Below are 26,484 nucleotides of genomic sequence, written 5' to 3' on the forward strand. Positions count from 1 at the left end.
CTGTTAATATGGCTTTAAATAATGTATAATTCTAGATTTGCATAATAAATAATACATAAATATGTAATCATCCAGTGAAGTCACATGAAATTAGTAGTCATGAAGGAAACTTAAGCTATTAACATGCTAGGAGAGGAAAGTTTTTCAAGTGGCTTGCAGGTCCTTAATCAGTGCTGCTGCATAATGTCTTAGCTGAGAGAAAAAAAGTAGTAATAACTGGTAACAGTCTTTTCAGTGTATAGTCAATAAAGGGTTTCCAAGCTCTATAAAGACATGGCTCTTTTTTATTTAATTTTTATTTTATATTGGAGAACAGTTAATTTACAATATTGTGTTAGCTCCCAGGTATGCAGCTAAATGATTCAGTTATATATATATATATATACACATTCTTTTTCAGATTCTTTTCCCATATAGGTTATTACAAACTATTGAGTACAGTTCCCTATGCTATACTACAGGAACTTATCTATTTTATATATAGTAGTGTGTATATGTAAATCCTAAACTCCTAATTTATCCTACCTCACCACATTTCCCCTTTGGTAACCATAAAGTTGTTTTTGAAGTCTGTGGGTCTGTTTTGTAAATAAGTTCATTTATATCATTATTTTTAAGATTCCACAAATGAGTGACAGAATATGATATTTGTCTTTGTCTACCTGAGTTCACCTAGTATGGTAATCTCTACATCCTTCCATGTGGTTGCAAATGGCATTATTTTATTATTTTTAATAACTGAGTAATATTCCATTGAAGGTATGTCCCATAACCTTATCCATTCCCCTGTTGATGGACATTTAGGTTGCTTCTATGTCTTAGCTATTGTAAATAGTGCTGCAATTAACACTGGGGTGCATCTATCTTTTGGAATTGTGGTTTTCTCCAGATATATGCCCAAGAGTAGGGTTGCATGATCATATGGTAGCTCTATTTTTAGTTTTTTATGCAGTATACTCTTCTCTGTAGTGTCTGTTACCAATTTACATTCTCACCAATGGAGTAGGAGGGTACCATTTTCTCCACACACTCTCCAGCATTTATTGCTTATAGATTATTTTTTGATGATGGTTATTCTGACTGGTATGAGATGATACCTCACTGCAATTTTGATTTGCATTTGTCTCATAATTAGTGATGTTGAGCATCTTTTCATGAGCATTTTGGCCATCTGTTTGTCCTCTTTGGAGAAATGTCTGTTTAGATATTCCACCCATTTTTTGATTTGGTTCTTGGGTTTTTTTTAAATATTGAGCTACATGAGCTGTTTGTATGTTTTGGAGATTAATCCCTGTACTTCACTTCATTTGCAAATATTTTCTCCGATTCTGTGGGCTGTCTTTTTGTCTTGTTTATGGTTTCATTTGCTCTGAAAAAGCTTTTAAGTTTAATTACATACCACTTGTTTATTTTTGTTTTCATTACTCTAGGAGGTGGTTCAAAGAGATCTTACTATGATTTATGTCAGAGAGTGTCCTACCTATGTCTGCCTCTAGGTGTTTTATAATATCTAGTCTTACATTTAGAGCTTTCATCCCTTTTGAGTGTATTTTTGTGATGGTTACAGAATGGTCCAATTTCATTCTTTTAAATATAATTGCTCAGTTTTCCCAGCACCACTTATTGAAGAAACTGTCTTTTCTCCATTGTATATTTTTGCCTTCTTTGTCATAGAATAGATGACCAGAGATCAAATTGCCAACATCCATTGGATCATAGAAAAAGCAAGAGAATTTTTTAAAAAATCAACTTCTGCTTCACTGACTACACTAAAGTCTTTGACTATGTGGATCAGAACAAACTGTGGGAAGCTTGAGATAGGAATATCACATTACCTTACCAGTCTCCTGAGAAACTTATATGCAGGAAAAGAAGAAACAGAACCAGATATAGAACAATGGACTTGTTCCAGATTGGAAAAGGAATACATCAAGATTGTATATTGTTACCCTGCTTATTTAACTTATACGCAGAGTTGTTGTTCAGTTGTATCTGACTTTGCGACCCCATGGACTACAGCACGCCAGACTTGCCTGTCCTTCACCAACTCCTGGAGTTTACTCAAACTCATGTCCATCAAGTTAGTGATGTCATCTAACCATCTCATCCTCTGTTCATTCCTTCCTCCCTTCTCCTCCTGCCTTCAATCTTTCCCATCATCAGGGTCTTTTCCAATGAGTCAGTTCTTCACATCAGGTGGCCAAAGTATTGGAGTTTCAGCTTCAGCTTCAGTCCTTCCAATGAATATTCAGGACTGACTTCCTTTAGAATGGACTGGTTGGATCTCCTTGCTGTCCAAGGGACTCTCAAGAGTCTTCTCCAACACCACAATTCAAAAGCATCAATTCTTCAGCACTCAGCCTTCTTTATGGTCCAACTTGCACATCCATACATGACTATTGGAAAAACCATACCTTTGACTAGATGGACCTTTGTCGGTAAGTAACGTCTCTGCTTTTTAATATGAAGTCTAGGTTTGTCATAGCTTTTCTTCCAAGGAGCAAGTGTCTTTTAATTTCATGGCTACAGTCCCCATCTACAGTGATTTTGGAGCCCAAGAAAAGAAAGCCTGTCACTGTTTCCATTATTTCCCCAACTATTTGCCATGACGTGATGGCACAAGATGCCATGATCTTAGTTTTTTGAACGTTGAATTTTAAGCTAGCTTTTTCACTCTCTTCTTTCACCTTCATCAAGAGACTCTTTAGTTCTCTTCTCTTTCTGTCATAAAGGTGATGTCATCTGTATATCTGAGGTTATTGCAATCTCCCTGCAATCTTGATTCCAGCCTGTACTTCATCCAGCCTGGCATTTCACATGATGTACTCTCCATATAAGTTAAATAAGCAGGGTGACAATATACAGCTTTGACATACTCCTTTCCCAATTTGGAACCAGTCCATTGTTTGATGTCTGGTTCTGACTGTTGGTTCCTGACCTGCCTATAGGTTTCTCAGGAGGCGAGTAAGGTGGTCTGATAGTCCCATCTCTTTAAGAATTTTCCACAGTTTGTTGTGATCCACACATGGTCTTTAGTGTAGTCAATGAAGCAGAAGTAGATGTTTATCTGGAATTCTCTTGTTTTTTCTATGATCCAGTGAATGTTGGCAATTTGATCTCTGGTTCCTCTGCCTTTTCTAAATCCAACTTGTACATCTGGAAAGTCTTGGTTCATATACTGCTGAAGCCTAGCTTGGGGAATTTTGAGCATTGCTTTGCTAGCTTGTGAGATGAGTACAATTGTGTGGTAGTTTGAACATTCTTTGGCACTGCCTTTCTTTGGGATTGGAATGAAAACTGACCTTTTCCAGTCCTGTGGCCAACACATTATGCAAAATGCTGGGCTGGATGACTCACAATCTGGAATCAAGATTGCTGGGTGAAATATCAAGAACCTCAGATATGCAGATGATTCTACTCTAATGGCAGAAAACGAAGAGGAACTAAAGAGCCTCTTGATGAGGGTAAAAGAGAAGAGTGAAAAAGCTGGCTTAAAATTCAACACTTAAAAAATTAAGATCATGGCATCTGATTCCATCACTTCATGTCAAATAGATGGGGAAAAAGTGGAAGCAGTGACAGATTTTATTTTCATAGGCTCCAAAATCACTGTAGACAGTGACTGCAGCCATAAAATTAAAAGATGCTTGCTCCTTGGAAGAAAAGCTATAACAAACCTAGACAGCATATTAAAAAGCAGATACATCATGTTGCTGACAAAACTCCATATAGGTAAAGCTATGGTTTTTCCAGTAGTCTCTACAGATGTGAGAGTTGAACCATACAGAAGGTTGAGTACCAAAGAATTGATGCTTTTGAAATGTGGTGCTGGAGAAGACTCTTGAGAGTCCCTTGGACAGCAAGGAGATCCAACCAGTTTTCTTTTTTTGTGGTATCTTTGTCTGATTTTGGTACCAGGGTGATGATGGTCTCATAGAGATGAGTTATTTAGGAATTGCACAACAATTTATATTTATAGAGCACTTTACAATTATCTGCTCATTAAATCTTATGACATTTCTGTTCCTTCCTATGCAGTTCTTTGGAGAATTTCAGAAGGATAGGTTTTGACTCTTCTCTAAATGTTTGATAGGCTTCACTGTGTGAAGTCATCTGCTTTTGGACTTCGTTTGTTGGAAGATTTTTAATCACAGTTTCAGTACTTTCGATTGGTCTGTTCATATTTTCTATTTCTTCTTGGTTCAGTCTTTGAAAGCTATATCTTTCTAAGAATTTGTCCAGTTCTTCTATGTTGTCCATTTTATAGTCATATAGTCATATAATGACCCTTTGTGTTTCTGAGATACTAATATTTTTAAATCTCAAATCTATCATTGCTTAAAAGACTATTGAAGAGTTTCCTAAAAACAAGGCAATGAAAATCATTGTCAACAACTCTATCAACCCTTCCATTTCTCTAAGGATTCATTTGTGTTATTTTATTTAATAGTAATCCTAGTACTCTGTAAGATGGACACCATTATCTTCATTCTGCAACAGGGAACATTGGGTGGGAGAAGTGACTTACCTAAGGTCACACAACCAATTAATGGCAGGGAAAGGTTTACATGTCTTCTGAAACCAAAGTCTGATGTTTTCCTTTACTTTGTACTATCCTGTCTCATTTTTAGTGTAGCTTTTTTTCTGTGGATTAAGATCTGGACATTTTATAATTCGGATTCAGCAGACCCTTTGTGTGTTTAACAGTTTACTGATGGCTCATGTGGACCATGTCATTTGTCCCTACAATAATCCTTTTGGGCACTTCTGTCTTCATCTTACAGGAAACTGAGGCTTAAAAAAAATGAAATGACTTATCTCAGAGTGCAAAAAAAAAAGCTGGGTGCTGTGACTCCAAACCATAGCACACGGCATCTCTAGTGACACGTGAGGAAAGGTACTTCCTGCCTTCATGCCAGGCTCTCTGCCTTTTCTGGAGAGCACACTCAAGACCACTGCCTGGTGAAACTGGATGGCTTTCTTCTAGAAGAGGAAAGGTAATGTTTTGGGAACGGAGATTGATGTCAAGAGATTTAGCATGACCAGGGGCAAACTTTATACTTCACACATTTTCAAAGGGCTGGCATTCTGAGACACATCAGGTACATTAGTAGTTGAGTCTGTTCACAATCACCGAAGAATTGGTGCTTTTGAAATGTGGTGTTAGAGAAGACTCTTGAGAGTCCCTTAGACAGCAAGGAGATCCAACCAGTCCATCCTAAATGGAATCAGTCCTAAATATTCATTGGAAGGACTGATGCTGAAGCTGAAACTCCAATACTTTGGCCACCTAATGTGAAGAGCTGACTCATTTGGGACAACCCAGAAGGATGGTATGGGGAGGGAGAAGGGAGGAGGGTTCAGGATGGGGAACACATGTATACCTGTGGCGGATTCATTTTGATATATGGCAAAACCAATACAATATTGTAAAGTTAAAAAATAAAATTGAAAAAAAAAAACATTGAATTGAAAAAAAAAGAAAAGACTCTGATGCTGGGAAAGATTGAAGGCAGGAGGAGAAGGGATGAAGGAATGAACAGAGGATGAGATGGTTGGATGGGATCACTGACTCAATGAACATGAGTTTTGAGTAAACTCTGGGAGATGGTGATGGACAGGGAGGCCTGGCGTGCTGCAGTCCATGGGGTCTCAAAGATTTGGACACGACTGAGTGACTGAACTGTTTACAGTACTTCACACTCAAATTCTTGAGTCCCTCATGTTCCACTCCTCTACAGTTTATAGTTGGTTAAAAGTCCCCATTCCTCTGGTAATAGCATTCTTGGAAATTGTGCTTTGAGTTCAGTTCTTCTGGGAAAGACATAACCTACTGAAGAGGTACAGAAAAGAGTTGAAACCTTAAATGTTGAGCTTACCCAGGAGAGTAAATACAAACCGCTTCCATCTTTCAGGCCGAATTATAGCTTATCAAGTACACGTTAAAACTTTAAGCCTTTTTTTCCTTAAGTAAAATAAATCTAAGTTGACTATTCCAGCATATGTATTTGTTTTCCCTACACTGTCTATAAACCATGTCCAAGGTGAGTATTTATAAGCCTGAGCAAAAACTAGACAAACAATTCTGAGAATAAGTGACAACTATAACAGTTCATGATAAGACAGTCACAACAAAGGAAATGCTATGCATTAAGTGATTTTTCTTGCAAATCCTTTATACATGTGTCAGGCTGTGTGCTGGCAGAATGAAAGAGAATAAATCAAAGAGAATACCCGTGTAAGAAAGGGTTTTTAGCAAATGCTGTCTTGCATGCATAAATCAAATAAATAGTGATTAAAAAAACTAAAAGAACAGGATAAATTTCTATGGAATTTTACACAATGAAATTATTTAGCAGTTTCACAACAATTTATATTTATAGAGCACATTACAATTATTTGCTCATTAAATCTTATGACATTTCTGGCAAGTAGGTCCATACCATTAGTTTAATTTTATAACCAAGGTAACTGAAGCAGGGAATTTTCAAGGTTGCACAGCCAGATGTGAGCAGGAGTTAGTTTGGTACTCTTGCTCCCACAATCTTGAGTTGCATTTCTGGGTAAGGGTTAAGCTGCCTCTTAGCTTCCTCCTTGATGCAAGACAGTTTGGGGTGGGGGTGGGGCACCAACCTGGGCATTTGGAGGTAGATGTTAACGGCAACGGCTCTTGGCAGTTAATCTAGAAGTGCCAGTGGTAGGTATTGACTTTAGCATTTCAGCTGGCATGTGGACCCATCAGCATGTTGATACACAGGTACACAGTGCAAATCCACAACTGCAATACAGCCTAGTTTGAGATATTCATAATGGTTAAGTCCAAAGCTATAGTTCTCAGCCCAGGCTGCAATACTTGGGGCGGGGCGGGGGGGGCATTAAAAATACACTGATAAACCAGTGCCTCAAGATCAGTTAAATCTGAATCTCTGAGGTTGGGGCTTGGACAAGGATAGCTTCGAAGAGCAACTTTTTCTAATATGTAATCAGACTAGAGAACCATTGGTACAAAGATCCCTCCAGATTTGCTGCTCATGGTTGGGCAGGTTGTTCCCTGCATGAGGATACCTAATGGAGAGGCCAGTAAAGACTGAATCAGCTCACACACAGGGTGCCCTACCTTCGAAGTGGCGTTTTTTCTCAAGAAGAGTCACCTTTTGTCTAATTACCACGAAGGGAGCCCGGAGTCATTCCCCTATTCTTGGATATGCATTTTTGCATATCCTACATATTTTGTTTTCAGCTTTTTTTTATGCATTCAGTAAAAATTACATTGAACATCTACTGCATGCTGGGCACTCAGTATACACGGGGATACACAACAAAGCCATCACAAGCCTGCCCCTATGTAGTCCACAGTCTGTTGGGGAAGACAAGTGACTGGACAGGGAGTTAACACAACACATGGACTGCTCCAGCAGCATGAGTGCAGGAAGCTGGGAGGATACTAGAAGGGCACTGCCCCAGACCTGGGACCCAAGGGGACCTCATGTGGACATGGGATGAAAGGGAAGGGGTAGCACCCAAGACTCAGTGGCAGCGTCTGAAGAAACCTGGGATCAAGACAGGTGAGGACTACGGGGAATTGGCAATGGTTCAGCCCATTCACCCGGAGGATGGAGTGAAGAAAAGCTGGAGGAAGAGCTGGGGAGTGCAGTGAGTTTTCCCAATCTTCCAACAGCACTGTTGGCCACCTGCAAGCTTAATCTTTTATGCTCTGCCCCTCAGTCCTACCTTCCTCTTTCTATCTGCTCTCCTTCCCTGCCATCTTCTTTCCATACATACAGTCCTTTATTAGAGCATGAAATACCTAGACAACTTGTTTCTTACTTCCTGGCACTGGGAAGAATTGGAAAGCTTGAAGCAGGCAAAAGAACAAACATGGGGACACAGATGTCACCGGTTCACTTGGCACCACCTGGTGAAGCCACACAATTGGTGCAACTCTTTCCTTGCTCACTGCTCTTCTTATTTGATGTGCCTGGTCCTAAACTGACAGTCAACAGTGCCATCCTAATCCCTGGGACTAGTGGGAGCGGTGTGGAGTTGGGGGATGGGGTATTATAAATGAGACAAGATTGGGCATGAACTCATGAAATTACTGAAGCTGGGTGATGAGTACATGAGTTTTTACTAGTTCTGATTTCTGATTATGTTTGAAATTTTCCATTATAGAAAGGATAGAAACAAAAACAAAACTTAAAATCTTCTGCTGTTTTTTCCTTTGTTTTGCTTACCATTGCCTCTAGTGATACTCTGTTTTCAAAAAACTCTGGTTTGATTTGGTTTAGGTTCTATTTTTCACTTCAAAATAACAATATACCTTTATTTTGTTCATAGGGCTATTATGCACGTGTGCAGATTCAGTCGCTCAGTTATGTCCGCCTCTCTGCAACCCCATAGGCTGTAGTCTGCCAGGTTTCTTTGTTCATGGAATTTTCCAGCAAGAATACTGGAGCAGGCTATTATAATGAGCCAAATTTCCTAATCCATTAAAATCATAATGTAGTGGATCAAAATTCACTTCATCCTCAGAAGTTTGTGTTTGTTTGTATGACATACTCACCCACTCCCTTTGGATTACCCACTCATGATCCTGATAAATGGCCTACCTTCCTGTCTTGCTGTGGCCACAGCAAACTTTCAATATTCAGAGACTGTCAGGCTGACCTTCTCTTTCCACACATTCTGTGAAATCAAAGAATGTTTCTGCACTTACAGTTGGAAGGCCTGCAACGGGATAGGGGGGAAATGGACAATCAGCCTTTGAGCAACTACATCTCCCATTCCTCCAACCCTGTCCCATCCTATTTCCATACATGCTGAATAGCTGCAGCAGCTGCACAGCAACTGTCCTGTCTTCTAATGCGTGAGACTGCATACTTGCAAACGAATGAGACTTTCCGCGGCCTCCAAGCCATGAAATAAATCATTCACTCTGTTTCACAATGTTCTAGAGTAATGGTGTACATGTTTGCCACAAAACACGGGCTCCTCTGCCCTCCTCAGCCCTGGTAGCTCGCCTATACGTCTATGGTACATGCGTGGCATGCTCTGTTCTACGCTGTTCTCTACACCTGCTCCTCCCTATTGCAATGGGGCTCCCTAAGTACATGGGAAGGACAGTCTTTTCCAAACTCCCAGGACCTAGTCTTCTGTTTGACCCAGGGTAGATGATCCACATGTGTTTGTTAAATGAATGGATGTCCTAATCATACCGATATGTAAGCCTATTTCATTTGTAAGGAATTCATTTGGAAATACTCTATTTGGAAACAAAGAATAAGTATATCCCATATTCGAGTCTTCCAGCAGGTAGATGTGGTTATGTCATACCCAGGTTTGGATGGCCTCCCTTCCCATACATGTGAGCCATGACTTGGCTTCCTAAGACTGAGTCTGATTAGAACACAGTCATTCTGTTCCAACTCTATCTCTTCCAAAGAATTAAAAAGAAAAACCAAACTTTTCATTCGTGCTTTTGTCAATATTGAAAAACCAGCTTATTAATGAAGGATTTCTATTACTTTAACCAGTCTCTATGTCTTCTTATGGCTACAACCTAAGTCTTTATGGATCTTGTCTAGTCCCAAAGGCCAATTAATCTCTCTTCTGTGCTGTGATCTCCAGGGCCCCAAGAATGAGGTTACAGAGAGTTTATGGGAAGAACCTTCTCTACAACAAGACAATGCAGACTAAGTTTGCTCTGCCTTCCCTTTGTTGGTTCCAGCTCCAGGACAAATAGGAAGTGAATGAAGATTTGCAGCCCATTAAAAAGAAGGACCCCTGAACTGCACCTTGAAAGAAAACAGAAGGAAGAATCAGCAGGCTCTGCCCTGCTATGCTACTGAGAACTTACTAGATCACACAAGCAGTCAGCCATAAATTTGCTTCCACTAGCACAAATCACACAAATATGACAGGACTGAACATGTGCTAGAACCAAATGTGCACAGATTCTTCTGTCATCTCCTCAACCAAATCTGAAAATAGGAATTTCATAGTTCTTCCCTTCATTAGGAACCTGACTTAAAAAAAAAAGTGGGGGAGAGCCTGAAAAGGTGAGGAGCCTCAAACATATGTAGCTAAGGCTGTGCTCTCCTTGCCTGCCTCTCCTGTCAGGCATCAGTGCCCCTGACCTCCCACATGGTGGGACAAACTGCACCCACTCTGGCTTTGCCACACCTTGACTGCTCGCTTGGGCAGTCAGTTGAGGAAAACTGAGACTTGGAGAAATTGAAACCACTTCCCTCAGAGGATTGCATGAGTACCCAATAAGCTCGCTGATACTCTTAGACTAGCGAGGGTTCCTGTGCCATCGGGCTCAGCAAAGGCGAGCTGCCCACCCCCTGGATGGCCCTTGTGCTCTGCTCAGTGAGACACTGCTTCTCCAGCTTTCTGTGGGCATGTCTCTGCCTCTTCTCTGACTCCATCATTGTCCTGGCTGCCCCTCAAGGCCAGAGCCTTGTCTCCTCCCTGTCTCATGGCACCCTCTCTCATTAGGCACTCAATAAATGTTGTTGACAGACTGGCTGACTGCCTGGCTCACTAAAGATGGCATCTTTCCACCAAGGGCAAGTGTCCTTCGCTGCCTTTATTTATTGCTTAATGTCAAATGGTGTCATCAGCATGATATAATTTTCCTGAAATGCCCATCAAGATTAATAAGAGTTAAAGAAACCTAAATCATTGGAGGGTATTGGCCCTAATTAGTATCATATCACTGCTGCTGCTACTAAGTTGCTTCAGTCGTGTCCGACTCTGTGCGACCCCATAGACGGCAGCCCACCAGGCTCCCCTGTCCATGGGATTCTCCAGGCAAGAACACTGGAGTGGGTTGCCATTTCCTCCTCCAATCATATCACTAGTAACAGCATTTGAGTAATGTCTTATAGGTGTAGAAATCTTTTGAGTTAAACCTGTCAATTTACCCCTGATTTTTATCTGTTACCAATTTTTATGACATCATTCCTATGTACATTAGAGAATTTTCAAGGAAATTTTCAAGAAAGTAGAGAATTACTTCCTATTACTTTAAGTTTGGGGGACAAAAATTAAGAATCACATTTTATGCTATTTAACAAACAATAAGAATAAATAAAACTGTACCCCTTTTTCCATGTGGAGATCTCCCTTCTTTTCAACAGCCAGCAGGCCTTGGAATCAAAGTGAAGGCATCTTTGTCCCAAGCTACATTCATCACCATTCTTGCCTATATGATTTGCAAGAGGATGGGGAAAATATTTAAGTTCGATCAAGTCCTTAGATAGCTTTTACCTTATTAAAGCATTAAATAAAAACATAGAGACAGATAGACACACACACACACCAAGAACACAGTAAATCCAGTTTTATGAGGTTTATGAAATAGTTCTGATTAAAAATCCATCCATTTGTCATTTCCCCTTGTCTGCCACTCTTATAAAATCCCCATCACTATTCTTTCACAAACACTCTCAAAATGCTGTCAGATGGGTTATCATTGCCTTGCACTTTTGTTCTTTTGTTAATTTTGGATAAAGTCCTAGAGTGTAGCAGTATTATTGAACTCATTTCTGCTTAGGTCTCAAGTTTCCATAGCTCCTCTATTACCAAGCAGCAATGCACCCTATAGGCACAATAAATAAATAATACAATACTGAAGCTCTAACAAATCACAAAATACATTATTAAAAAATTAAGAAATAAATATCCTCCTCTTACTTAAATAGAGATTGATTTTATAATGTGGAATGCTGAGGAGAGCTGCTCTGAGATATATTAAAGCCTGGGGACACACAGAATACACTGTAATGGGCATTCTGCTCCCTCAGCCAGAGGGAAACACTCCTCCAAGTGAATGGATGTATTTGTGAAATGGAAGCTGATATTCTCTGTTTGTTCACAAGCCGAATATGATGCACTGCTCTCTTTTTCACATGAGGGAGGAAAGACCTGCAGGACACATCTGTCTTCCCTAAGCACAAACTGAGAGTCTAGATGAGAGTGAGGAAGATAAATGCTTTCCCGAAACTGAAGTTGGAGAAGAACTATTTCTTTCTCTTGACTTTAAATCACAATTCCGGCTTCCAAAAAGATGTTCTCAAACCAGGATTCTGCCACATTTCCTCCAAGGTGCTTTATTTAACAAGGAGAGGATATGGCATAGATCTCTCCTCAATGTTTACATTCCAAGAGAAAAAGTTAAATAGGATCCTTTCTCCACAGGCATGAAGATTTTCTATGGAAAAGACAAAGTCTATTGGGTCCTAGGACTCTCAGGAAGTTCCTCCTGTCTTGTTCACCTTGATGTTTGTGTTGATAAGCCACTACTTCTGTACTGAACAAATACTCTTACTCCATTCTGGAGTTGTGTGGCATTTCCCAATCCTGGCCATAGATGAATTGAGACTGAGAAAACCGTGCTGACTTCACTGCCCTCTGCAAAGACATGAGGGAGAAAGACAATGGCTAACAATTGCTGCCATCCTTTCCTCATCCCAGAACTTTGCAAGAAGTTTACTCTGGCGGCACAAAAACCCACTTCATTTCCTTATCTCACCACTCTCTACAAAAGATGCTGGGTAGGCTCTAACAACCTCCCAGAGAAGGGACGTTGAATCCATGCAGAGAGGACTTCCCACCAATTGAGTTATTTTTAACAGACCACTGGAAATAGTTCACTCGAAATGAGCTGACCCATTTGCGGATAAGATAGTAAATAAGTAAGCCCCTCTGGTTCCAAAGGCTCTTAGGGCACTATTGGCCAAAACCTCAACTATGTTTTCTATATGACTGCTCCTTTATCTTCCGTAAGTACATTAGGCATATATTGGATATAAGGCATATATAAGTGATGATTTGGTATTTGCTTTTCTTATTCCCGATGGAGAAATCTTCTCACTTGTACCTTAAGTTCTCTGAAACGTGTGACTTCCAGGACTGGGGCTCACAGAGACTCTGCCATCTTCAATATACAGCTTCTAAGATCACCTTAGACTTGAATACCTGGATGACAAATGGAAAAGAGAAAAGTAGAAGAATGCAGGGAGATTTTTCATGTATAAATCTTGATGTAGAATATGTAACTTCCATGAATGTTACACTGGCCAGAACTAGTTACAGGATCTTACATTCAAGTGGGGCTGGCAGGAGCCACCCCAGTTAGGCATCTACATGATGGTGATAAAGACTACAACAGTAGAAAATCAGAAGGTTGGTGAGAAATGTATCAGCTGGCATCCCTGAGACTCAAAATCTCAGTGTGGAAAACTTAAGCTATTTCACATCCCATGGGAATTCTGAAATTTTTATAAAGATGTTGGTAAATTCTTCAGATTTTAATTCTCAACATGTTTTCTGACTTTTGGATTTGCACTTCTGTACCTGCTGGTTCCATCCTTCAGTGGGTTAAAAAGTACACAAGGTAGCCTCTTCTTAGTTTTGAATGACCCTATGCATGCATACACACACTCACATAAAGTGCATGTGAAGACAATAGATCCTACTAAAAACAGGTCATGGCACTTATGGATCCCACTGAAATTCACAGTAAACATTTTCCCATTCATGGTAATCCTGCAACAGAATTTCTAAGCATCTGCATCATTCTCCCAAAAACATCCAAGTTCTTCATGCCTCACTGGCTTACCAGTCTTCCTCTCCCTTTTAACCTGCTGTTCTGCTCTTTTCTCCTCATCCCAGGAGTAAAATTCCAAATTCCAGCTTGCCTCATACAGACCACAATCGTTCTCTTGGTTTCCTTGAGCCCTTACCTTCAACCCCTAAGATTTTGTCAAGGTGTTTTACTGAGAGGTACTGGGAGAAGAATACTTTTTATATGGTTCTATCAGTTAATTCCCAGGAAGTGTGTAACCTCACTCTTTTAAAAGAGCTGTTTATTCATTTATTTCACAACAGTGCCAGATGCTGGGCTAGATGCAAGAATATAATGATGAACAGTCCTGACTTCCTGAAGCTTACACTTGAGCAGTGGAGAGAGTGAAAAGCAATGACTTACAAGGTAATCACAGTTTGTAATAAATGTTACAATAGAAACAAATAAAGGGCTGCAGTTTAAAATACTGTAGAGGTAAGCACAATAAACTGTGGGAAATTCTGAAAGGGATGGGAATACCAGACCACCTGACCTGCCTCTTGAGAAACCTACATGCAGGTCAGGAAGCAACAGTTAGAACTGGACATGGAACAACAGACTGGTTCCAGATAGGAAAAGGAGTATGTCAAGGCTGTAAATTATCACCCTGCTATTCAACTTATATGCAGAGTACATCATGAGAAATGCTGGGCTGGAAGAAGCACAAGCTGGAATCAAGATTGCTGGGAGAAATAGCAATAAACTCAGATATGCAGATGACACCACCCTTATGGCAGAAAGTGAAGAGGAACTCAAAAGCCTCTTGATGAAAGTGAAAGAGGAGAGTGAAAAAGTTGGCTTAAAGCTCAACATTCAGAAAACTATGATAATGGCCTCTGGTCCCATCACTTCATGGCAAATAGATGGGGAAACAGCGTCAGGCTTTATTTTCTGGGGCTCCAAAATCACTGCAGATGGTGATTGCAGCCATGAAATTATAAGACGCTTACTCCTTGGAAGGAAAGTCGTGACCAACCTAGATACCATATTCAAAAGCAGAGACATTACTTTGCCAACAAAGGTCCGTCTAGTCAAGGCTATGGTTTTTCCAGTGGTCATGTATGGATGTGAGAGTTGGACTGTGAAGAAAGCTGAGCGCCGAAGAATTGATGCTTTTGAACTGTGGTGCTGGAGAAGACTCTTGAGAGTCCCTTGGACTGCAAAGAGATCCAACCAGTCCATTCTACAGGAGATCGGTCCTGGGTGTTCTTTGGAAGGAATGATGCTTAAGCTGAAACTCCAGTACTTTGGCCATCTCATGCAAAGAGTTGACTCATTGGAAAAGACTGTGATGCTGGGGGGGATTGGGGGCAGGAGGAGAAGGGGATGACAGAGGATGAGATGGCTGGATGGCATCACGGACTCGATGGATGTGAGTTTGAGTGAACTCCAGGAGTTGGTGAAGAACAGGGAGGTGTGGTGTGTTGCAATTCATGGGGTCGAAGAGTCGGACATGACTGAGCGACTGAACAGAACTGAACTGAACTGAACTGAAACCTATTCTATGTAGGACACTTGGGAAGTCCTGTCCAAAGAAAAGAAATGTCATTTAAACAAGGATTTATATGTTGATAGGTAGCTAACCATTCGGGCAACACATTTCATGCAAAAAGGAAGGACAACATTTATCATGTCATATAGCTGAGAAAAAAGCAGGTTTAGGGGCATGCTGAGAACCACTATCTCTCCACCAAACCTCTCCTTCCAATGTTGATTATAACTATCAAGTGGCTGCCCAACCAGAGACTGAATTTTCCAGCCCACCTAGATAGATGAGTCCATGTGACTCAGTGATGACCAAAGAAAAATATGTGTCTTCCTCAATTTACTATTACACTTCAATAAATCCATTGTAAGTTGAAAATGCCTTAAAAGGATCTGGGACAATATAACAGAGTAGAAGGATCATGAGCTCACCTCCTCCTATGTGGATATGAAAATCATAAATAATTGCTGAACAATCATTGATTAAAAAAAAAAAAAAGACTGGAACTACAAACAAATATACACGACACCCAAAGACAAAGAAGAAAAACCACAGTAAGACAGTAGGAGGGGCACACTCACAGTGTAATTAAATCCCATATCCCTGGGACAGTGACTCACAAACTGGAGAATAATTATATTTCACAATACTCCCACAGGAGAGGTCTGAGCTCCATGTCAGGCTCCCCAGCCTTGGGGTCTGCCATCAGGAGGAGGTGACCCCAGAGCATTTGGCTTTGAAGGCCAGCAGGGCTTGATCACAGGAGATCCACAGAACCAGTGAAACAGAGACTCCTTTCTTGGAAGGCACACCAAGGTCTCATGTACACCAGGACACCGAGAAAAAGCAGTGACTTCATAGGAATCTGGCTCAGACCTACCTGTTGGTCTTGGAGGATCTCATGGGGAAGTAGAGGGCAGCTATGTCTCTCTCTGGAATCAGAAAAGCAAGGTGAAAATACTGGGAAGGGTTCATCTACTTGAACTCTAAATGGAAGCAGACATCTTGCTTGGATCATTAGCACCAAGACCTGGTCCCAGCCAATAGCCTATAGGCAACAGTGCTGTGATGCCTCAGGTCAAGCAACCAACAAGGTGGGACTATAGCCCCCTCAGTCAGCAAACAGGATGCCTAAAGACTTCCTGAACCCACAGCCACGTCTAGACAAACCCCTTGGCGTGACTTTGCCCACCAGAAGGCCAAGACCCAGCCTCAAATGATATATTAGACCAGCTGGACTTAACTGATATGTATGTGTATGTGTGTGTGTGTATGTGTATGTGTGTATATAATGTATACACACATATATATTATCATATCTCTGTGTGTATGTCTGTCTGTATCTCAAGAGACAGACAGATATACACACACCCAGAGAGAAAGAGAGAGACTGTTCTATTCAAAAGCAGCATGGAACATTTGCCGGGATAGATCACACGCTGAGCCACACAGCAAGCTGTGGTAAATTTAAGAAAATTGAAATTATATCAAGCATCTTTTCTGACCACAGCACTATGAGATTAGAATGTGAACAGCTGACTCATTGGAAAAGTCCCTGATGCTGGGAAAGATTGAAGGCAGAAGGAGAACAGGCTGTCAGAGGATGAAATGGCTGGATGGCATCACTGATGCAATGGATGTGAACTTGGGCAAACTTTGGGAGATGGTGAGGAACAGAGAGGCCTGGCATGCTGCAGTCCATGGGTTGCAAAGAGTCAGACATGACTGGGCAACTGAATAACAACAACAGGAAAAAATGGCAAAAAACACAAACATGTGGAGAGTGAATAATATACTACCAAATAACCAATGGATCATGGAAGAAATCAAAGAGGAAAGGTAAAAAATACCCAGAGACAAATGAAAATGTGATGATCTTAAACCTATGGGATGCAGCAAAAATAATTCTAAGAGGGCAATTTATAAGCAATACAAGCTTACCTCAAGAAACAAGAAAAATCTCAAGTAAGCGGCTTAACCTTAAACATAAAGCAACTAGAGGAAGAAGAACAAACAATACTCAAAGTTAGTAGAAGGAAAGAAATCATAAAGATCAGAGCAGAAATAAATGAAACAGAAACAAAGAAAACAATAGAAAAGATCAGTGAAACTAAAATCTGGTTCTTTGAAAAGATAAACAAAATTGATAAACCTCTGGTCAGAGTCATCAAGAAAAAAAGGGAGGAGACTCAAATCAATAAAACTAGAAATGAAAAAGAAGTTACAACCAACACCACATAAATACAGAATACTACAAGCCCCTATATGCCAATAAAATGGACCACCTAGAATCTGCTTCCAAGCTCACTTCTGTGGTTATTGACAGGACTCAGTTCCTTCAGGGCTATTGGACTTTGAGCTTCGGTTCTTTGCTGACAGTTGGCAAGTGGCTACCCTCAGTTCCTTGCCACATACGCCCTTCCAACATTCATTAGAACAAGTGCACACAAGGCACCAGAGAGCACTAATAAGGTGGAAGTCACAGTCTTCTGTCATCTAATCATAGAAGTGGCAGCCCATCACTTCTACCATATTCTGTTAGAAGCAAGTCTCTAGATCCAGCCCACACTAAGGGGGAAGAGAAAAGTTGAAAGTGAAAGTCATTCAGTCGTGTCCAACTCTGGCAGTCCCATGGACTATACAGTCCAAGGAATTCCCCAGGCCAGAATACTGGAGTGGGTAACCTTTCTCTTCTCCAGGGGATCTTCCCAACCCAGGGATCAAACCCAGATCTCCCGCATTGTGGGCAGATTCTTTACCGCTTGAGCCACCAGGGAAGCCCAAGAATACTGGAGTGGGTAGCCTATCCCTTCTTTAGTGGATCTTCCCAACCCAGGAATTGAACCAGGGTCTCCTGCATCGCAGGCAGACACTTTACCAGCTGAGCTACCAGGGAAGCCCAAAGGGGAAGGGATTACACTAAGGCATCAATACCAGGAGGCAAGGATCTTTGGTAGCCATGTCAGAAATCGCCTACCACTCTAAGGTATAAACCTGTGCTGTGTTAAGTCACTGAGATTCCAGGTTTTTATCAGTTACAATGACAGGTATTACCTTAAGTGACACAGGAGGAGAGCAACCACAGATGGTTCTAGTAAAGTGAGGTCAGAGCAGACCAGGACATGCAATGCCTTATAAACACTGATAAGAAACTGGCTTTAATTGTAAGTGCAAGGGGAGGCCATTGGAGTTAAGCATGAGAAAGAAGGAATCCAAGTGTTGTTTCTTGCTACTGTTTATAAATGTACTGGTAGGAAGCAAGAGTGGAAGCAGAAAGACCCATCAGGAGGCTGTTTTCATCTGAGGCAGTACTGGATAATAAACAAAGGGAGTGTGATGGTTAATTTTATGTGTCAACTTGGTTGGGCCACAGTGCCTAAATACACATTCAAACATTGTTCTGGATATTTATGTCAGGGTGTTTTTGGATGAAATGAACATTTAAATCAGTAGACTTTGAGTAAAATAGATTGCCCTCCATCCTGTGGGTAGGACTCAATCAGTTTAAAGCCTGACATTCCTGAAACAAGAGTGAATTCTGCAGCAGGCGGCCTTTGGACTTCCACTGTAACATCATTAGCTTTCTCTCTCCTGGGCCTCCAGCCTGCTAGCTCACCCTACAGATTTTAGACTTGCCAGCCTCCACAACTGTGTGAGCCAATTCCATAAAGTCAATCTCTCTGTACACACACACATGTACAATATACACACATCCTATAGATTCTGCTTCACTGGAGTCAGGAATAATACAAGGGGCTTAAGCCTACCCAGTATTGAGCAGCAGCACTGTGGAAGCAAATTCTGTTGTTTTCTGCTATTTTTGAATAACTGTTCTGTGTTCTAAGCACTCTACTAGATGTTTTATACACATCCTCTCATCCAATCATCCCACAAATAGATATTTATACCCATTTTACAAATGAGGAAATCAAGACTCAGGAAGTTAAGTGAATTACCCAAGATCACAAGCTGGTAAGAGTTAGAATTGCCTGATCAATTTATCAGGGGCCTATTTTTTTTTTTTTCCCCAAATGTTTGGATGAAAAAAAGTGAATAACAGCAGAATAAAAAAAAAAATCAGTTTGGTGCTCTAAATCAGAAATTCCATTTTGCTGATGACCAAAGAAAATTCACTAAATCCAGGACATTTTCTTCATGTATGAAAATAACAGTTACAATCTGCAAGGGGCCCTTCTTTCTTCCAACACATGGCAATTATATCTTTACACTGCAACTGCAAATCTGGTTTTTAGTTTTCCCATTTTGTTTCCATAAGCATACTTTTACAGCCAATTGTTAACGGATTAACAGCTTTGGGTGAAATCCATCAGTCTGCTCTGGTTTACCTCCATGGCTGGGAGAGTCTGTTAGCAAGGACAGAGCACAGAGGAGCTGGCTCTGACTCGAGCAGACCAAACGGAGCATTAGGTCCCCCAATAAACATTTACTGTGCTCTGCTATGTTCCAGACACTCTACTGTGCATTCTGGATGATGCCTCATAAGCAGCAAAGAGTCTTTCTGAATCTTCTGGGTTCTCAATATAAAGAAATTCCTATCAGGAGATAAATACATCTAATTAGCAAAATATTTAGTCTCATAAATACAGCCAGTTTGATGTGTCCAAGATTTTTCTTTATATCTATCTCCTTATACCCAGTGACCCATCCATCCCTCTCAACAGTTTCTAAGCAATGATATCTTAATAGTATATTGAAATAATCAACAAAATGGCAACATTCAAAACCTGCTCTCTATTGAACTTCTTTTGTGTACCAAAGCTTCCAAGGAAGTCACTCAAGAGCTGTCATCATTTGAAAGGTGAGGATTACTAATCCCCAGGATTTGACCCACTGCCCCCATCATACAGCTGCACTCCAGCTTCTGGAGGTCAGGAATGCAAAAAAAAAAAAAAAAAAAAATCACATTTAATTTTTTCCCAAGAGGAAGGAATATACAAAGAAAATCAGACTTGGAAAAAATATTCCAGGCTTTTATTCTTGTAGTTTAAATGAATTTAAAAAGTAGAACATGTTGAAAGAAAAAGAACATGAAGACAGTATAGAAAATACAAAGTTAGAATCTTCCTTGAGCGCATTACACTTCCTCTGCACCATAGAGAAGCCCCTGTCCTATAAGGGGACAAATAAGATAGTAGGAAAGAGTTAAGTAACAGAAGCTGCTGAGAAGGCAGTGAGCAGATCTAACTCTGGCTGCAAAAGCTGAGTGAAGGGTGGAAGGAATAGGAAGGACCCAGGACCAGCATTACAGAGTGGATTACAGAAAGCAGCCACAGAGGAATGAACTTTTGAGTAATCTGGAAGGGAGAAATGCAGCTTTCCTTCTGTCCATAAAATCCTTCACCCTGTAACTGAAGCTAGAGTTTTGTTGGAGGAAGTATTCATAGACAGTGGTATTTTGGAGAAGGCGTTTTGCCCAAGGCACCAGCAGAATACATTTGTCATCTGAAGGCAACACATGGAGAACTGTACCTCCAGGTTTTCAGTGTTGCACAGAATTGTGCTGTCACCAACAGGAACAGAAAAAGCTAGAAAGAGAAATGCAAACGAACGAGTCTGAATAGTTCAAAAGGAAAGGTCCTTGAATTATGAAGACTGAATTTCTAGAGTCATGGGCAGGAAGACATGATACCTAGGATAGAATATTCACTTTAGTACAAGAAACTGGCCTTGTGGGTGCAGACCAGCATAGGTCTGCACTGGAGATGGCAATGTGGGTCAGCTCACAGAAGCAATTCAAAGGCAATGGAGAATGAGGACAGCAAAGCCCTGCTTCATCTGTGGTTGAGGGCATCTGTGGGCAGGGGAGCAGACAAGCAACAGAGAGAAAGCCACTTTTTTGGGGGGTATTCCAGGGTGAGCAGGAGTTCATCAGGCTAATGGCAGAAGGGAAGAAACATTCTAAGCCAAATGCAAAAGCATGGAAATAAGAAACAATATAGTTTATTCACCAATGGCTGGTGAAGAGGAACAATGACAATAATTACATTTACTGAGTACTTTTTTACATTCATTATCTCATTTAATCCAAGATAGCCATGAAATCAGCATAACTGCTTCCATTTTACAAATGAGAAAACCAAGGCAAGAAAGCCAAGCTTCAGTGCCAGTCATTGAAGAAGAAATTAAATCTAGTTCTACACTGTACTGCATATTATTTCATTTTACTGTAAAATTATTAATGCTGAAATAAATCATATTCAGTGTATTTAATAATTTATGTTGTATTTAATAAATCCTCCCTCAGCACGTGACCATGAGCACAGCCTCCTCAAATGACCATCTTAGATGTCGCCTCCTATTCACACCCAAACTTCTTGAAAGAGTCCTCATGCTTTGACTACATTTACTTACCTCCCACTGGACCTACCCTCAACTGATTGGTATCTTCTGCACCACTGCTGCACCTAAACTGCTTTTGCCAAGGTCTAAGGCCCATGTTTCATTCAATATGTTGACTACTTCTTGGTACTTACCTTGCTTGATTCTTGGCTGCCTTAAATGCCATTGACTCCTCAGAATAATGTCTCACTTTGGCATCTGTGAGTTAGCAGTTTCCCCACCTTCTTTTCATCAGTTTCATGGCTCTTCCTCATACCCCCTTTTCAGACTCCTCCTTCTCTGCTCATCCTTAGGAGATGAAAGCCCTTCAGGGCTCTCCTCTCTGGCCCTTTATCCACGTACCCCTGCGAGGTTTCATCAACACCTGGGCTTCAGTTATTACCACCTGTACTCTGCTGATTGTTGGAGAAGACCTCTGATGTTTTTGCTTGCGTCTGTTTCAAATATTTTCTGTCCAGCCCCAGCCAATTTTCTGGTGACAGCACCTGCTTTTCCTCTGAGGACCTTCCCTTGTCCTTACTGTCAGCATGGGTGGTTTAATGGGACTACATGGGTGGTCATGTGACCTGGGCCTTCATCCTGCCTCCTCACTATAGAAATTGCTTCAAGAATGGACACCCAGCTGACTGATTCAGGACTTTGCTCTCACTGTGGAGGAGACAGAAATTCCTTTTGGTTATGGGATCTGGACCTGAAAAGATGTAGCTTGTTTCTGTTCCAGCCATTTTGCTACCATGAGGAGAATATCTTTTAGAATGAAGCCAACAGAGGAGGAGCAGAATAGAAAAACGGGAGAGCAATGGGTCCTGATGCCTCATTTGAATCACTGTGTCCAGTCATGCCTCCAGACCTACAGGCGCCAATGTGGTAGCCACGCCATCTGTGGCTATTGAACACCTTATATATTTTAATATGCTTTATGTTTATATAGAACATAAACATATTAAATACATTTTAATGTGTTTTGGATGTATCAGATTAAATAAAACATACTATTATTAAAATTAACTGTGCCTTTTTTCTACTTATTTAATGCAGCTACTAGAAAAGTTTAAATTATATATTGGCTCACATTATATTTCTACTGGACTATAATGCTCTAGACTTTTTAGTTACATGATTGAAATGAAAGCAATAAGTGTAAAATTCTGTAATTCCTTAAAATACAACAACCAAATATTGGGTTGGCCAAAAAATTCGTTCAAATTTTTAAAACCCAAATGAACTTTTTGGCCAACTCAATACATCTGTGCACCAGTCCCAAATGTGGCAAGATATCTGGTAGCAGAGACATTTATTTTAAAACTACTGAGATATCCTATAAAAGTTGCTAGCAATTTTCTATCTATAGGTAAAGATATCAATTTATCTTTGGAAAAGACTTCCTTTAAGAAAATAATTGGAAAGGTTTCTTTTTAATCCAAAGGTAAAGCAAATGTGCATGCATAATTTTTTAAGAAGATTTTCACCCGTTAACCTAGATGTAAATGCCTCAAACTGACATGTAACATGTTTGTTTAGAAAAGCAGATTTCTGTATTTTTAATAGGAGCATGCCTGTGAAAGATTATTTTCCCTAGATGTGATTTTTAACTTAATTATCTCTGTGCATTATTCTTTGTTCTTTGGGGGGGGGGGGTGTGTGTGTGTGTGTGTGTGTGTGCGCGCACGCGTGCGCGCATGCGTACACATGTGCCTTCAATCTTAAATATACTTACAGGAGATCAGGAGCAGAAACCAGATGATGACAGGAGGCGTAGGGAGGCATGTGTATCTTTACCTTAAGCTGTGGGTAGGGACCTAAAAGGAACCTAACTGGAAATACCAAAGTCTACTCTGGATTGAAAGCTCACATGTAGTTTTATTTCAGGTGGTATAATCTAGATTTTGGAAAACTGAATGTCAAATTTTTTGATTGCCATGTCTGAACTCTTAGGACAAGATCACAGACTGTGGGTGAGAGTTGATTTTTTTCCTAAAGAAAGAAGCTGTAAAGCTGAGGGAGGGAAGCAGTTCTTGTCTCTTGAATGCCAAGAGCAAATCTGTCCTCTTGAGTAGGAGGGATGTGGAAAAGCACTGCCATTCTGGGCTGGCCACTATAAATGTTACCGCACACTGAGGAGTCCAAGAAAAGTGTCATAGCCAGAAGGAAACCACTTATTAAAGGGCACGGTCTAGAAGCAAGAGTATAGCTACCATCTATGTTTCCCTCTTCTGTGTTATAATTCCCTTCTAGTATCCCCAAGCTGTCTGTAGAATTTTGTTAGATATCACTGTTTGGTCTATGTATGTTCTGTAAGGCTAAAAGAATTGTAAGTGTCCAACCTGGGAGAAAGCACAGTAGAATGGAGAGAGCTGAAGTAGCTCAAAAAATTTAAACATAAGCTGTAAGAGCTGAGTCACCTCCTGGGTTGAATACAGCAGCTAGAGTCGGTTGAGGTGTGACAAGTGACCTCCAGGAGAGACTGGGGTAACAATGTAAGCATGAATGAGGAATTCTCAATAGTTACTTGGCAGGGAGAACCCAGTAGAAGAGTGAAATTCCAAAGTCATGTGGAGGAAGTTCTCAGACGTGGTTAGCTGGGTCTTAAATGAAGTAATTCATGAATAGCAAAAATAGCGATGCTTATCAAATATTCCATGCGCTTCTTAACATTTCTTAGCACATGTGTACTTAGATGGGGTCATGTAGCCAGTACTATTCAGCAGGTTGAGGGAACAGTAAGGGAAAGCTAAGAACCTCAGCACAGTTCTCCAGGTTCTCTCCCCCTCTGTGGCAACCAAAAAGGTAATGTATTCCAGATGACATAGCTGTAAGATTCAACACCTGCCATCAGTGTATGTCTCTGTGTGGAACATAGCCCACCACCAGCCTCTGCTAAGCACATAACATGAGTGAGAAATAAGTTTTTGTGTTCACTAAGTCCCTGAGATTTTTGTTTATTTGTTCTTTCAAATTATAGCATAACTTAGTCTACCTTCATGAACACACTAGTATTCATGTAATATGATGTGCATGGTACAAAGTAAACATTTCATAAATGTTAGCTCTTATGCAAATCTATATCCTGCTTGCCTTCAGATTCATTCCTTGCCTTCCCTATGTTCTGAGGCCTATCCTGAGAGGACTGAAGCCATAGGGCTCTGTTTCCAGGGCTCCTATGCCTGCTGCCTTCTGGCTGGGTTCAGGCCATTAGAGGCACTTCAAAAGATAAGAGAGAGGAAGAAACTGAGATACCAAGAATTTTCACTCCCTCTTTCTGCCTTGGATGGCATCTCCAGAAGAAAGTGTATCATTAAAAGAAAATAAACAATCTAAAATTCTATACCCAAAAAATTATCCTTGAAAAAATAAAGGCCAAATACGGTATAGTCAGAAAAACAAAACTGAGAGAATTTATCACCATCAGATCTATAGGAAAAGAAATACTAAAGGGATTTTTAATGATCCCAGATGCAAACACAGAATACAAGAAGGAATAACAAGAAACATAAAAGGTTTAAAATGAGATAAATCTAGATAACACTGACTGAACAATAACCCCAAAAAAATCTTCTGTGATTAAAAATATGTGTACAAGTTAAAATTTTATAAAATCCTTTCATTGTCTGATTTGTTAGAAAAGTACTAATTTAAAAGTGACTCTAATGGAGTCGAGGATGTATGCTGTAATCTCTAAGTAACTGTTAAAAGAATAATAAAATGTATATAATTAACAAGATATTAGGAAGATAAAATAAAAGCTACTTAATCCAAAATGTGCGATAAAGGAGAATAAAAGAAGCAAAGAACAGATGGGACAGAAATAGATGGCAAATTTGAGTCAGATATATCATTAAATTACATTAAAGGTGAATATATTAAATATTCCAATTAAAAATACTTCAAATGATAAAATATTAAACCCAATTACTCACTGCTTACCTGATTTGCCATAAATACAAAGATATACATAGACCGAAAAGAAAAAGATGAAAAAGGATAGACTGTGAAAACAATAACTGAAAGTGGAGGGGAGAAGGCTGGAATGGCTAAATCAACAGGACAAAAGCAGACGTTAAGGCAAGAAGCTGCTGTACGAGCCTTCTGACTACCTGGTCTATTTACTACAGTTTTGCTCCCTCTCATCAAAGCTTCAATTATAGCCAAAGCAGATCTTCTAGAGCACTGGCCTGACTTTATTATATCCCTATTTAAATTCCTTCAGTGGGTTTCCATTGTCCCTAGTACATAGCCTCAATCCTCTCCCTCATTCATCCTTTGCCTTCATCTCCAGCTTCAACTCTGGCAACTCCCTTTCACTTTCCTCATGTTTCAGCTCTAGGAAAAGCATTAGTCCAGATACTCTCTCTTTAGATTCTTCTGGGCTTCATTCTTAACAATCTCTTTCCTCCACCCTGGACCCCAACTCGTCTTCAGTCTAACTCCTACTCACACTTAGGGTTTCAGCATATCTGTTCCCAAACAAACCTCTCTGGTCACCTAGCAAGCACTACAAGCATAGTCTTGGAAAGCATTTCCACATTAGGTCTTGTCATCTCTCTTCCCTGTATTTTGAAACTTTGAGACTAACATGAGACATCTATGCTAGCCTACTAAAGGACAAAAACTCACATGGAGTGGAGACAAGCCACCTAACTGAAATCCTCACCGATCAATCCGCCCAAAATGGAACGCATAAGGCCATCCTACACCATCCAACTCCAACCAAGCTGATCCTAACCAAAAGACTTACTTCAGATATCCCAATTATCCCATCCAACCCATGAAAGTGTTACATAAACAGAAGTTGTTCTAAACTACTAAGTAATGGATGATAGCAAAAGATAATCAATACAAAGTCCTTCTAATGTGAAATCTTACAGTAAATATCTGGAAATAGCATATAATAGTACTTTGAAATAAAGATTCTTCTTTTGACTGAAATATAAGGCATATCACCATAAAATCCCTAGAAGTAAAACATTTTCTAATGTAAATTGTTTTCTTAGGTCAGTCTCCCAAG

At 40.3% G+C, this 26,484-nt stretch overlaps 1 non-coding gene across 1 annotated transcript; it reads right to left on the reverse strand.

Annotated features, from left to right (window-relative positions):
• Window positions 1-17,943: 17,943 nt before the first annotated feature.
• TRNAR-GCG lies at window positions 17,944-18,015 on the reverse strand. Its single transcript has one exon. It is a non-coding gene; the product is annotated as a tRNA-Arg (tRNA).
• Window positions 18,016-26,484: the final 8,469 nt, after the last annotated feature.

This window comes from Bison bison, unplaced genomic scaffold (genome assembly GCF_000754665.1).
Source record: "Bison bison bison isolate TAMUID 2011002044 unplaced genomic scaffold, Bison_UMD1.0 scf7180017864218, whole genome shotgun sequence".
Lineage (NCBI taxonomy): Eukaryota > Metazoa > Chordata > Mammalia > Artiodactyla > Bovidae > Bison > Bison bison.